At 32.4% G+C, this 16430-nt stretch overlaps 1 non-coding gene across 1 annotated transcript; it reads right to left on the bottom strand.

Moving 5' to 3' along the window:
- Positions 1–15044: 15044 nt before the first annotated feature.
- Positions 15045–15208, bottom strand: LOC126014565 (U1 spliceosomal RNA). Its single transcript, XR_007497597.1, has one exon. It is a non-coding gene; the product is annotated as a U1 spliceosomal RNA (small nuclear RNA).
- Between the last annotated feature and the right edge of the window lie 1222 nt (positions 15209–16430).

The following is a 16430-nucleotide window of genomic DNA, read 5'->3' as shown; positions in this document are numbered from 1 at the left end:
GGAAAAGCTCTACTGCTGTACTATTGCTCCAGCCCCAGAACTTTTTTCTTCTTTTTTAAATTAATATCTTTATTTAAATACCTTGATTACAAATATGATTGTACTTGGGATTCAGTCATGTTATAGAACAACCTCCTTCACCAGTGCAACATTCCCACCACCAATGTCCCAAATCTCCCTCTTCTTCCCACCCAACCCCCCATATACGATAGGCAGGATTTCCACTTCCCTCATTCATTTACATTGCTATGATAGTTCTCAGTGTAGTTATTTTTCTAACTTCACTCACCACTCTTTGTGGTGAGCTTCATGTCGTGAGCTGGACCTTCCAGCCCTCCTCTTTTTGTCTCTGAGGATTATTGCAAAATGTCTTTTATTTTTTTTTAAAACTCACAGATGAGTGAGACTATTCTGTGTCTATCTCTCTCCCTCTGACTTATTTCACTCAGCATAATAGATTCCATGTATATCCATGTATAGAAAAATGTCATGACTTCATCTTTCCTAATGGCTGCATAATATTCCATTGTGTATACATACCGCATATTCATCTGTTGAAGGGCATCTTGGTTGTTTCCAGAGTCCTATAACCTCCAGATTTACAATTATTTTTTATATTTCATTTATATATTTTCATTTATTATATTATTTAAATATTCCAAACAGGCCATATAATTTTAAATTATTAAAAATCTTTCTAAAAACAAGTTGAAATTTGTTTAATGTTTAAAAATATTTAATACAGTTGAATATTTAAAAAAGGAGTGTGCTTTTATCTCACTATATGTTTTGAACTTCTTGAAATAAAATTTAGTATGTTTCTTTCACTATACAAGCACTATACAAACATATTATTATCTAATGTACAAAACATGCTATATAGAATGGAACCAAAAATGTATTTGTTCATAACTTTTATTTTTGTCCTTTTGCAAAAATGGCATCTAAGACAAGAACTGGTTTAAAAGATAAATGGATATAAATTTCACAGAAACAATTGCAATTGTAGTTAGGGTAATAAATGTGAGATGTTTTCACACTTTGCTCTTTAGTAAGAGAAGAAAATTTTCAAATATTGTGCACTAAGCACTGAATCATCTCTTCAGGAATTATCAGCAAATGTTTGTCTTAGATAGATATTGCTTATAAAAGGTTCTATATTTAATGAAGGACTATACTTTTTATGCGATTCAAGAGTAAAGGAGACAGTATTAATAATAATTTCTCTTATTCTACCAATAAAGTAGAAAAATTTTATTAAACATATAGTTACTATAGAATTTTAATTTCCAGAAACAAGACTAATTTAATGGTATTGGATTAAGGCAATTCTATAGTGGACTAAAAATTCATAAAACAGAAAAAAAGAATTATTCATTCAATCAATTTAAAAATTTCATATTACAATATATTATCTATAAAATATTAATATAACAAATAGACATGAATTAAACTGTTACTACAATATTAACATTTTGATTTGAGATTTATATGTTGCCAAAATTGAATTGCACTCTTAGATTATAAACACCATTACTAATGTTATAAAAATATGTAAATTGGGGCTGGAGCAGTGAAACAAAGGGTATGGCATCTGACTTGCCTGTATTAGCCCAGACCAGACAGAGGTTTGATCCCCTGAAGTCCCATATGGTCCCCAAGCCGGAAGTGATTTCTGAGCATAGGAGTAATCTCTGAGCTTCTCCGGGTGTGTCCCCAAAACAACAACAAAAATACTTAACTTGAAAATTAAAACTTTAAAGTGCTTCTAAAGAAATGTGTACTCTTTTTAGCCATTTATTTAAAGCTATATTCAAATTAAAATAAAATAACACTCGAAAAACACTTGTATTTCTGTGAAATAATTGTAAATCACTTTGACCACAATAAAAATTAAAAATAAAAAGTTAAGACATAGGGTGGGAAGTTGTACTTCAGGCCCATTATGAGACAATGGTGAAGGGCTTGTTGGGTATGGTGTTGGAATATTGTATGCATAAAACCTTACCACTGGCAGAATTATACAATTATGAGTCACATTGCTGAAATAAAATTTAAAAAATTAAAAGTAACTTTATTAAAATAAATTTTCTTTTCATCTTAAAATTTTTTTGAAAATTTTTCTTTGCCTTGCAATATCCAATAAAAAATCTCTTGGGGGAGGAGATGTAAAAGACTGGTCAGCCTGACATTGGATAGCCAATCGCACATCATTTGCATCAACAGTAGCTTTCTTAGCACGACTCGAATAGATTTTTGCATCATATAAAAAAAAAGCATCTACTTCTGCAGGAAGAATAACAGTTCCGCGGTTAAGTGTTGGTTCAGTTACTAGCAGACCAAGTACTCCTATGCTTGGCACACCAACCCCACACACAATGTCTGTTGCAACCAAAGTAGGGGCTCCAATGTCCCTTACAGGGCAAAGGTTTACTGTGAAGATGCCCACCTCACAGACCCCAGCTGTAAAAGCATCAATCCCTACAGCATCAACAGTTCAGAATGTTCTTATTAATCCATCACTAATAGGGTCCAAAAACATTCTATTACCACAAATATGGCATCATCACAAAATACTGCCAGTGAATCAGCAAATACATTGAAAAGGAAACGTGAAGATGATGATGACAATGATGATGAAGACGATGACTATGATAATTTATAATCTAGCATTGAAGCATGTAATGTGTACTTAGCTTTGAGTTTATTGCATTGAGATAAGAAAATGTGGGCCCGGAGAGATAGCACAGAAGCGTTTGATATGCAAGGAGCTGATCCAGGACCAAAGGTGGTTGGTTTGAATCCCGGTGTCCCATATGATCCCCCATGCTTGCCAGGAGCTATTTCTGAGCAGACAGCCAGGAGTAAACCCTGAGCAATGCCGGGTGTGACTCAAAAAAACAAAACAAAAAAAAATGCATACTGAATATTAAATTTTTGAGTAAATATAGTTACCATATTTTAACATTTGTGTTAAATTTTCCTTAAGTTTAAAAATGGTTTTTCATTGGCCTTTATAAAGTCTTCATTTATCAAAAAATAATCAAAAAATTTTTTTGAATAAAATTAGTGTAGATTGAAAAACTAACTGTAATATCTAAATTGTATATGAGCATTTTTATTGTAAAGATGTTTAATTCTATGTTCAAAACTATATTATTTTAGAATTTTTAAAAAATTATTATTTTCTAACAAACATAAGAAAATTATATGCCAATAAAAATTGCATAATATAATTAGAAAAGAATTTATAAAGGAAAGTAAAATAAAAATTAGAAGGACATAAAATTTTGATTCATTATAAATTAGATGACATAACATTATATAACATTATAAAACAGACATTAATTTTTGTGGTCATGGTTAAATTATTATGTATATAAATATTAATAAATTAATATATTTCTAATTATATTATAATTCTTACATTATATTTTAAAATATGTAATATTTTATAAATATATAAATATAAATATTGTATAAATACATTTATAATTATAATATAATTATAAATAATGTAAATATTATATAAACCATATATGTATGTATTATATACATTTATTAATATATAAAATTATAAATATATTTATAAATGCATTCATTTATAAATTGTAAATATTTTATAAATATATAAATAAATATGAATATATAATATAATAAATATAGGATTATATTTATATAAATAAATTATTGTGATATATGAATTATTATGTATAGTATATATGATGTGAGACATTAAATGAAATCTTTTTTTGTTGAGGGATAGACCCTGCTGTTTTGACGGCTTACACCTGGGTCTGTGCTCAAAGATCACTCAATTTTTCGCAATAGGAAAATAAAACTAAAGATGCATAATTCTTTTCTTTTTAATGTAGAATTAACTATGCTAAACAGACAAAATAACACAACATTAACAATATAAAAACTAAAAATATAAGAAAATTATATGCCTGATTATAAAGCAATTTAATAAACTTGAATTTGAGTTGAGGGCTCCCATGCAATTTTTTCATTCAGGTTTGATTTTTCTAGTCTAATACCAGGGTTCATTCATGCCATCACATGGTTCCTAATGATTTTCTAGGAGTCAAATTAAAGCAGAGATGGAACTAATTCTGAAGAATAACCTGTTGCAGCCAAGAGAAAAAATACATAAATAAAATTGCATTGGAAATTGAATTTAAGACGAGTTTGAGTAGATAACATTTATAGATAAAATAATTTAAATATTAAAAGACAATGCACGACTTTTGTTGCCTTTTTTAAAGTTTTTTTTTTTTGGGGGGTCACACCCGGCAGTGTTCAGGGGTTACTTCTGGCTCTATTCTCAGAAATCACTCCTGGCGCTCCTGGCAGGCTCGGAGACCATAAGGAACCATAAGGATTCAAACCAATGATCTTCTGCATGGAAGGCAAATGCCTTACCTCCATGCTATCTCTCCAGCCCCCTTTAGTTGCTTTTTAATATAATGTTCTTGATTTAGTCCTTTTACGTGTTTGGTTGACTATGGAAAGTGTGATGAACTTTGGACTCCCTCACTAAAAACATTAGCTATCTTTTGGGCTATCTTCCTGTGGCAAAGAAACACAATTTTAAGATAAATTATTTACCCACAATTTAATCAGCTTAAGGCAGTTATCCTGAAATAAACCAAGTTAAAGCAGTATAACAAATAGAACTGTAATTAATTAGTTACTGGACATCAATGCTGTTTAAACTTGTCCCCAGAATTTTATATAAAATTTCCTTCTGTATGAAATTTTTAATTTATCTGGGAAATGTTTCAGTCTATTCATAAAATCATTAAAGTAAAATATTTTATCTTCTTTCTTATCATTTTTATATATTTTTAAAACACAACTGACAGAAACAACACTTAATTTTTTTCTAAACTATCTTTTTTTTGGGGGGGGCCACGCCCGGCATTGCTCAGGGGTTACTCCTGGCTGTCTGCTCAGAAATAGCTTCTGGCAGGCACTGGGGACCATATGGGACACTGGGATTCGAAGCAACAACCTTTGGTCCAGGATCAGCTGGTTGCAAGGCAAACGCTGCTGTGCTATCTCTGGGCCCTTTTCTAAACTATCTTATTCTCAACTTTTTACCCTGTATGTTGTTGGCAACTTCTCTGAAAACTTCGCTGTAACAGATACAAAGGCAATTGCTAATAGTTCTGCTGCAACTTTTCTCACTCCTCTCAATTAATTTTTTCTATTTAACAGCATTTTCACTACAAGAATAGAATCACCTTGTGGCATTATTGTGTTCCTCTTTAATCATCTATTAAATTTTAAATAATTTTACAAAAAATTATTGACTCAAACTCATCTTACTTTTATTTTGCAGTGCTAATTCTAAAATATTTCTCATCACCTATGATAATCTATTTGGAATACACAAAAACAAAATTTACCAGAACTAATTAGATAAAAATAAAAATAATAATTTTTTTAAAAACACAGATACTATGCATTTTTTGTGTAAGGGAAGCATTTTGAAAGTTTAAATAGGAAGTAATACTGTTGAAAATATAATTTTGCCTGTCCTGTCTCCCGAACCTCTTGGGAGTGGGCCAAAAAGGGCCCAGAAAAATGCTCTCCCAGAGGCTCACCCAAGGACCAGAATGCCAAGGAACTGTGTCAACCATGAAAACCGGGTATCCGCAGTATTCTGCAGAAAGGAAAGTCCCCTGTTTGTGAAGTCAGGCTGGGAATATCTACGCCCCACCCCCCCAGTAATTTCTGACTGTAAGAAACTGTAAGTGTTGCCTGTGCATGTTTTTCCACTTTCCTGTCTCCTGAACCTCTTGGGAGTGGGCCAAAAAGAGCCCAGAAAAATAGCCCTCCCATAGGCTCCAGAAAAACACGACTGCTCTGCTTTGTTTAGCAGCCATGCACTCTTTCTATCCAATGAACCCCATCACAACATGCAGAAAAAAAATCACACTACAAGCGTGACAATGGGGAAAACTCGCAGGCAAACACCATGCCCAGAGAATAAAGATGATGTGCGGATGACCTTAAAAATTTTAAACATCTGATTAACCTCTCGGAAAAGGAGTTTAGAATAGAAATATTGAAGATGTTTGAAGAACTCAAAGAAAGCATAGATCAATCTGAACAGAATACAAAGACAGAAATTAGAAAACTCCAAACTGAAATAACAGATCTGAAAAACACAGTAGCTCAACTGAAAAACTCAGTGGATGGCCTCAACAGCAGGGTAACAGTTGCTGAGGAGAGAATCGAAATACTGGTAGATGAGATGCAGAAAAACTCAACCGAGCAGAAGAAACTGGAAAAGAACCTTAGGACAAATGATCAGGCAATGGAAAAGGTACTCAAGGAATGCAAACAGATGGAAATAGAAATCTTTAATAAACTCAACAGAAACAACATAAGAATCATTGGAGACCCAAAGGTCCAGGTAGGAGATTTTCAGGAAGAATCAACTGTCATCATCCAATCAATCAACACCCTTAAAAAAGCTGGGGTGGCCATATTAATATCCGATGACACCAACTTTATACTCAGAAAAGTTGTAAGGGACAAAGATGGACACTATATACTAATCAAGGAATATGTGGAACAGGAAGAAATCAGACTATTAAACATATATGCACCCAATGAGAGACCAGAAAATGATCTAATACAATTACTGACAAATCTGAAAGTAGACATCAATGATAACACAATAAATGAGGGAGACCTCAACACGGCCCTTCAACACTTCATAGGTCAACCAGACTGAAACCCAACAAAAATGTACTAGCTCTGAAAAGAGTAATGGAAGAAAGAGGACTAGTATATATATATATATATATATATATATATATATATATATGACATTCCCCCAAAAAACCCTGGATACACTTTCTTCTCCAATGTACAAGGGTCATTCTCCAGGATAGACTACATGCTGACACATAAAGCATACCTTCATAAAATCAAGAGAATAGAAATCTTGCAGGCTACCTTTGCTGTCCACAAAGTTCTGAAATTAATGTGAACTACAAAGCCACACAGAAGAAAAACTTTAACAATTGGAAATTAAACAGTTTGCTACTGAACAACCAGTGGGTCCGAAATGAAATAAAAAAAGAAATCAAAACACTCCAGGAAACAAATGATAATGAAGACACAAACTGCCAGAATCTATTGGACAAAGCAATAGCGGTCCTGAGAGGAAAATTTATAGCTTTGCAAGCACACATCAGGAAGGAAGAAGGGGCATACCTGAATAGCTTAAGGACGCAGCTCATAGAATTAGAAAATGCGCAACAAAAGGAAACAAAAATAGGCAGAAAACGAAGGAAATAACAAAGCTGAGAGCAGAAATCAACGAAGTGGAACCCCCCCCAAATCAGAAACATCAATGAAATCAGAAGTTGGTTTTTTGAAAAAATAAACAAGATTGATAGAACATTGGCAAAACTCACAAAGAAAGAGAGAGAGAGAGAAACCTGATAATCCATATTAGAATGAAAAGGGGGAGATCATGACAGATATTGCAGAGATCCTAAGGGTAATCAGAGACTACTTTGAGAAACTTATGATACTAAACATGAGAACCTAGAAGAAATGGATACATTTTTGGACGCTTATAACCTTCCACAGTTTAGTAAGGAGGATCTAGCATATCTAAACATCCCCATCACTATTTAGGAAATTGAAACTGTAATCAAACATCTGCCCAATAAGAAAAGCCCAGGCCCAGATGGATTTCCTAATAAAATCTTTCAAACCTTTCAAGAGGAGCTACTACCAATCCTAGCCAGGCTCTTCCATTAAATTGAAAAAAATGGGAACACTCCCAAAAAGCTTTTATGAAGCCAACATCACCTTGATACCTAAACCAGACAGAGGTGCTGCCAAAAAAAGAAAATTACAGACCAATATCCCTAATGAATGCTGATGCAAAATAAATTGCAATTAAACAAAATAAATAGGATCCAATGCATCATCAAGATCATACACTACGACCAAGTAGGTTACATCCCAGGAATGCAAGGATGGTATAACATCCGTAAATCTATCAACATCAAACACAACATCAACAACAAGGAAAATAAAAATCACATGATCATATCAATAGATGCAGAGAAAGCATTTGATAAGGTCTAACACCCATTCTTGATAAAAACTCTCAGCAAGATGGGAATGAAAGGAACCTTTCTCAACCTAGATAAAGCCATCTACCAAAAGCCAGTGGCAAATATTATCCTCAATAGAGAAAAACTAAAAGCCTTTTCTCTAAATTCTGGTACAATCCAAGGCTGTCTTCTCTCACCACTCCTCTTCAACATAGTACTGAAAGTGTTTGCTATAGCGATCAGGCAAGAAAATGATATCAAGGGAATACATATAAGAAAGGAAGAATTCAAGCTCTCATTTGCAGATGACATGATACTCTACTTAAAAAACCCTAAAGAATCTACCAAAAAGCTTCTAGAAACAATAGACCCATATAGCAAGGTGGCAGGCTACAAAATTAACACACAGAAATCAATGACCTTTTTATACACCAATAATGATAGGGAAGAGATGGACGTCAAGAAGTCAATCCTATTCACATTAGTGCCACACAAACTCAAATATCTTGGAGTCAACTTGACCAAAGACGTGAAGGACTTATACAAAGAAAACTAGAAAGCCCTGCTCCAAGAAATAAGAGAGAACACACGAAAATGGAAACACATACCCTGCAGGATTAACATCATTAAAATGGCAATACTTCTCAAAGCATTGTACAGATTTAATGCAATCCCTCTAAAGATACCCATGACATTCTTTAAAGAAGTGGATCAAACACTTATGAAGTACATCTGGAACAATTACCACCCTCGAATAGCTAAAGCACTCCTAGGGAAAAGGAAAGTGGGAGGTATTACTTTCCCCAACTTTAAACTGTACTACAAAGCAACAGTTAACAATACAACATGTTATTGGAATAAAGACAGACCCTCAGATCAGTGGGAATAGGCTTGAGTTCCCAGAAAATGTTCCCCAGACAATGTTCACCTAATTTTTGACAAAGGAGCAAGAAATCCTAAGTGGATCAGGGAAAACCTCTTCAACAAGTGGTGCTGGAAGAACTGGAAAGCCACTTGCAAAAAAGCGAACATAGACCCCCAGTTAACACCATGTAAAAAAGTAAAATCCAAATGGATTAAAGACCTTAATATAAGACCTGATACCATAAGGTATATAGAACAACATGTAGGTAAAACCATCCATGACATTGAGACTAAAGGCATCTTCAAGAGGAAACTTCACTTTCCAAATAAGTGGAAGCAGAGTTAAGCAGATGGGAGTACATTAGGCTGAGAAGCTTCTGCACCTCAAAAGTAATAATGTCCAGGATACAAGAGCCACCCACCATGTGGGAGAAACTATTCACCCAACACCCATCAGATACAGGGCTAATATCCAAAATATACAAGGCACTGACAGAACTTTACAAGAAAAAAACATCTAATCTCATCAAAATATGGGGGGAATAAATGAACAGACACTTCAGTAAAAAAAGAACTACAAAATGTCAAAAGGCACATGAAAAAAATGCTCCTCTTCACGGATCATCAGGGAGTTGCAAATCATAACAATGGTGAGTTACCATCTCACACCACAGAGATTGGCACACATCACAAAGAATGAGAACAATCAGTGCTGGAGGGTATGTGGAGAGAAAGGAACTCTTATCCACTGCTGGTGGGGATGCCACCTAGTCCAACCTCTATGGAAAGCGATATGGAGATTCCCTGAAACGCTGGAAATTGAGTTCCCATTCGACCCAGCTATTCACTCTTAGGGATATACCCTATGAACACAAGAATACAATACAGAAAATCTTTCTTCACACCTATATTTATTGCAGCACTATTCATAATAGCCAGGCTCTGGAAACAACCAAGATGTCCTTCAACAGACGAATGGCTAAAGAAACTGTGGTACATATACACAATGGAATATTATGCAGCCATCAGGAGAGATGAAGTCATGAAATTTTCCTATACATGGATGTACATGGAGTCTATCATACTGAGTGAAATAAGACAGAGGGAGAGAGAGAGACGCAGAATAGTCTCACTCATCTCTTGGTTTTAAGAAAAATAAAAGTCGTTTTTGCAGCATTCTTTGAGACAATGAGAGGAGGGCTGGAACTTCCAGCTCACTTTATGAAGTTCACCACAAAGAGTGGTGAGTGCAGCTATAGAAATAACTACACAGAGAACTACCATAATCATGTAATGAACGAGGGAACTGGAAAGCCTGTCTAGAGTACAGGTGGGGGTGGGGTGGGATGGAGAAAGATTTGGGACATTGGTGGTGGGAATGTTGCACTGGTGAGGGTAGTGTTCTTTACGTGACTGAAACCTAATCACAATCATATTTGTAATCAAGATGTTTAAATAAAGAAAAAAGAGAAAATATAATCTTATATGTAAATGTCCAAGGGAAATAACATTTTCTCCATAAAAATAAAAACTATAATATTCTGCATAAAAATAACAGAAAAATAACTTTTTGAAATTATGCTTATATATTATTTTTTTTTAATTTTTGTTTTGCAACCAGTGGTACTCAGGGATGACACCTGGCTCTGCTTTTAAAGTATACTCCTGGCAAGCTCAGAGGACTATATGGGACTATATGGGACTATATGGAACTGAGGTCCCTCTTAGGTAAGTGCATGCAAGACAAACACTCTACCACTTGTGCCACCACTCCAGCCTTCTAGTTTTTTTTTTACTTTTTTTTTTTAGGATACTAATTTACAAATGTGTTCATCTTAACGTTTTAGGCATACAGTTGATCAACACCATTCTCAACACTAGTGTTAATTGTATTCCATCAGTGTTCACAAGATTCCTTCTCACTCCCAAGACTACCTCTTTAACAGGCACATTTTAAAGTTTGTTATTTAGATCAAATGCTTATGGTGTTGTTGATACAACACTTATGTATCTGAGGTCCCTGGTGCCCACTGCCCATGATGCATCCAGTTTACAAATTTGTACTTTCTTCCTCAATTTCTTTCCTTCCTTATCCTCATTTCTTTAAAATAGGGCAAAGTTAGTCTAGGTTCCCTTTGTTTGATAATATGTATTACTTTGTTCTTTTAGTCTGTAAACCAAAATATGTGATATAAGCCATAAATTGTCTTTCTGATTCACTTTAATTAGCATTATATCCTCCCTTCTACTTTTTTGATCAAGATCATTTTCTATGGTAAATTTCTAACCTGGTGTTAATATTATTGAATATAAAAAGTACAATGTATCTATGGTGTATAGAGAAATTCATGATTAACATTTTCATATATTCTCCATTTAAGTATCTTAAAATATTTCTAATAATATAATATTCAAACTTCTGTATCACCTAACATTATTAAGGAATTCATTTTCACAACATCTGTATAGTGGATGTAGTAGTAAGCTTTCTTATGATCCAATTTTTGATATTTACTCAAAAATGTATTTTAATTACTTCTTTAAATACCATTTTATAAGAACCAAGTACATCTTTAGGTAATTTATTCATTTTCCTAGCAAAAGACTCATTAGTAGTCAGAGGGCTCAATGTAGTTATTATTCCCAAGACAAATGATACAAAAGATTCATTATCTTTAATTCACACTGGAATCATTGAACTGGATCATTTTATATTATTATAATTATCTTTAAAGCAATGTACTAATATAAATTTCACAAAGTGCTTAAGTGGTTTATTGACCCAAAGGACACACTAAGTTTCTGGCTAAATAATTTAACATTTTAATAACCAGAAAATAATGCATACTTCTAATGTGTCCTTCTCTCTCTTGAGAACAAATTTCCAAGCTGTTTTGGTAAACCTATTTCTTATATAAAATATTAAATTGATTACTTGAAAAGTCATGGAAAAAGCAAAGTGTACTTACAAATGTTGACTCTATTATATACTGGCAAACACAAATTTTCTCATCAAATACTAATTTCTTTATTTTCATTTCACTTTTCTTCATTTCATAGAATCTCAGAGGGTCTGAAATAACAAAGCACAGAAAAAATACAATGAGTTAAAAGTATAATTAGTTCTCATAATTAGAACTAGTTTCTTGAAAAATTATGTTCATTAACCAAGACAATGAAACCTTACATTCTGCTATTTGAATTTGTTTAAATATCCCTCTGATAATATTCTAATGCGTGGAATTGGCAATATGTCACAAATCCCTATTGCTCTAGAGAAGTGTCTTCCTATAACATCTACATGTGGAAATTTCACTATTGAGCTTTAAATAATAGTAAAGTACTCACTTCAGAGAAAAAATTTATATTATTTTTTAAACACAACTAATTAATTAGAATTACCTTCATCTTTAAAGGTGACTCTAATATAGGAGACAAAATTAGAAAACATTTCAGGAAGATAATATAATCTACAGTGCTATATCTTTATGTTTGTGTTATTAATTATTTCACATACTTTTATTCATTTCTCTTGTTCATAATTGCTATATTTTGTTTTTTTATTTTTTCATTATTTGTTGGCTGAAAACTCTGTTCAAATATGCAAAATGTGTGTTCTAATTCTGATATAAATTTCTCATTAGACCTTCCTTTAAATATTATATTTGCTATATTATTCTAGTAAAACAAAATCTTATTTCATATATAGATATGAGAAAATATAAAATAATTACTTTAAAATGTCTATGAAGTTAATAATTTTACTATAAATGCAAAGTGGGTTTGAGTAGAAGCAATAGTATAGTATGCAAGGAAATTTTTTTGCACATAGTTGATCAAGATTTGAATTTTGGAAGCCCCTATGGTCCCCTGAGACCACTAGGTTGTGACCTCTGAGCACAGAGCCAGGAATTGCCAGGAATAATCATTCCTTGAACTTTCAGTTGTAACTCCAAAACAACAACAACAACAACAACAACTATTATATATATCTGCAAAAAGAAATAATAACAATAATATAAAGTATAATATACTACATATAGTGCATTACATTTTATTTTACCTATGTTATAGGTACCTTTCAGGATCATAAGTAGGAAACAGAAAAATAAAATAATTAAATAAAACAACTTTGATGGCATGGTTTTATTTATTTATTTATTTATTTATTTATTTATTTATTTATTTATTTATTTATTTAGATAGATAGATAGATGGATGGATAGAGAGATAGATATAGATATAGTTATATATTTTTTCAGCCACACCCGGTGAGGCTCAGGGGTTACTTCTGGCTATGCACTCAGCTCGTTCCTGGTTTGGGGAACCATATGAGATTCCGAGGGATCGAACCGTGGTCCATCCTAAGCTAGCATGCCCAATGCAGATGCCTTACGGCCTGTGCGACCGCTCCTGCCTGGCATGGTTATATTTTTAATATTTTTTATTGATTGAGGTTATGTGATTAACTTGACTGTTAATGATAGTTTCCCATGGACATGATTTCAACAACATGCCCAGTAACTGTGTACCCAGATTCTTCCTCAAGGACCCCAATTCTCTCTTTTCAAACTCCCACCACTAAATCAATTGTGTATCATTTTTCTATTAAGTTGCTTTTGAACATTAGTTGTTCCCTTGCTATTTTTCTTTACAGTATACATATGAAAGAGTTCATTCTTTTTTTATTCCTTTATTTATAATTGATTTTACCCTGCATGTTAACCTACATTTTCATCCATGTTGCTGCAAAATGCATTATTTCCTTCTTGCTTTGAACTGCATAATATACCATTCCGTATATATACCACATTTTTGATCATTCATCTGTGTTTCATCCTTTGGGTTTTTACCATACTTTTGAGTTGATTCCATAGATGTGCAGATTTCCTTGTGAATTACTTTTGTTTTGTTTGTTTGTTATTATCAGTTTGTTTTTATCAGTTTGTTTTTTATTTAATTATATTTATTGAAATCACTGTGATTTACAAAAACCTCATAATTGGATTTCAAACATACAATAAATCAGGGTCAATCCCACATCAGTGATGAGCTCTCTCCATCAATGCTCCCCCAAGTAGCCCCCATTACACCATCAGACCACCAGTCTAATAGACTAATTTTAAGTTTAGATGTTTTGGTTTTGGGTCTTCATACAATTGTTTTTGCCTTTGGCTTTGGCTAGGATATTTATTCCTGCTCTTTTTTAACATCACCAATGCACATGAAACCATTTGGTCCCTGGCCCCATTATTTCTTATTTGTTTTTTGCCTTCTCCATATAATTTTTTTCCTTCTCCTTGCTATACTCTGGTGCCAAGGCTTTTCAAGATAACTCCCATTTAAAACATTGCATAGCTCCATGCAGTTATTCTATATACCACGTTTAAGTGATATAATTCTGTATTTATGTTTTTTCTTCTGGATAACTTATTATTTTTTGGAGGTAATGTTTTAAATTCTGACATTTTTTTTTAATTTTTATTGTGACTGAAGTGCATTACTTACAATTCTATCCATGTTTCAACAAATTGCATGTTTGCCTTATTTCTTACCGTAATGTTCTATTCCATTGTATATAGATACCACATCTTCATGATCCACTCATCTGTTGTTGGACAACTAGGTTGCTATTATTCAGTCTTAGCTATTGTACTGAGTGCTGCAATGAATAGTGGTGTGCATACATTCATTTGGATGAATGTTTTTCTGTCCAAAAGAGAAATTGCTGGGTGTTATGGCAGCTCAATTTGAGTTTTTTGAGAACCCTCCATACTGTTTTTTGTGGGGGGTTTACCCAGGTAGTATTCCAGCAGCAGTAGATGAGAATTTCTTTCTCACTACTTTCTTACCAACACAGATTATTCCCAGTAAGTTTAATATGTGCCTTCCTCACTTGTGTATGATGATATCACATTGTTGCCTTGATTTTAATTTTACATTGTTTTCCATCATTGTCTTGATTTTGTTATTATATAAATGATCATTAATGATGAGCATTTCTTCAGGTACCTGTTGGGCATCTGTTGTTCTTCCTCCAAAAAGTGGTCCTCTCTCCAATTTTTTTTAAATTTATTTAATTTTTTTTAGTGGAGAGCATGAACGCAGTCCCCCACTACCACAAATTATGCAGTCGAGTTTCCCACATTTGGGGAAATCGCAGAGGTCAGCACACCCGGAGTGCAATGGGTGAACCTCGCCCTGGGGAAACCACCTCCGTGATCATAGTATCTCCCCTGCCAGGTAAGTATTATCTCTCCAATTTTGATGGGTGTTTATCTTTAGATTTTTGTGAAGTTAACCTTTGTGAATATTTTGTATATCCTATATAAGAAACATTTTTCTGATGTTTCAAGTGCAAACATTTTCTCCCACTCAACGGCCTCTACATTTTAGCCTTTTTTTTTAATTGCTGGTTATTTTAGTGGCACTGAAATTTGTCTATGTTTCTGTGAAAAATATATATATGTAATTACTTACAAATGATAGTAAACTTTAAAATCTAAGACTAAAATTCATAAAATTTATCTGTACAACAAATACTATATTGTAATATAAAATACACTTACCTTTATTCATATATATTATAATCACATATAACTGTACAAGTATATGTAAGTATACTCTAATATGGTATGTTTTATTCAAAAGGTGTTAATGTGAAATGGAATAAAAATATGTGAAGTAAATATTTTTATATAAAATATTAGTACTGTAAATTTAATTATTGAAGTTATGATTGAAGAAACAACTATATATTCTGTTGTAAAAGGTTAATATCATGTAATAAAGTGTATTGTGAATGACAGTATTATATAATAATCATATTTATAGTATTAATCACAGACTTTTCATATGTATGATATGAAGCAAAAAGTCTCTGTATTGTGTGCTATTTTAAATATAATGTAATAATTTCATATAAATTAAATTGTTCCACTAATTTTTAAAAAAATAATAAGGCTTTCCTTTTAATTTTTATATATTCATTTAAAATTTTCATCACAAAACATTTCACAATTTTTTACTGAAAATATCATAGATGCTTATATGTTTACATTGTATTTACAGTGTGAAAAGATATGTCCAAATTATCTTGTTGCAATTTGAAATCCTTATTTAATATGTTAAGGGGCATTTAAATTAAATATTATATACTAAAATTTAATATAAACTATGTTATATGTATCATAAATTAATTTTATTATTTTATTATATGTTATATATCATTATATTCAGTAATAATTCATTTTATATGCTATCTTTGGTGTTGAGTAGAAGTAGTTTTCAGGTTACTCACTCATCAAATATATTTATTTTTATTCTAATTATTTTGAAATATAATTATATAAAAATCATATTACTAAGACTTAATGAGGACCTGAAAGACATCAGATAACCTACATATTTAATTTTTTTTGTTTTTGTTTAATTTTGTTTGTTTTTGGGCCATACCCTGTGACACTCAGAGGT

Source organism: Suncus etruscus, chromosome 7 (genome assembly GCF_024139225.1).
Source record: "Suncus etruscus isolate mSunEtr1 chromosome 7, mSunEtr1.pri.cur, whole genome shotgun sequence".
Lineage (NCBI taxonomy): Eukaryota > Metazoa > Chordata > Mammalia > Eulipotyphla > Soricidae > Suncus > Suncus etruscus.
Note: the sequence above shows the minus strand (reverse complement) of the source record. Positions and strands in the feature narration are given on the sequence as shown.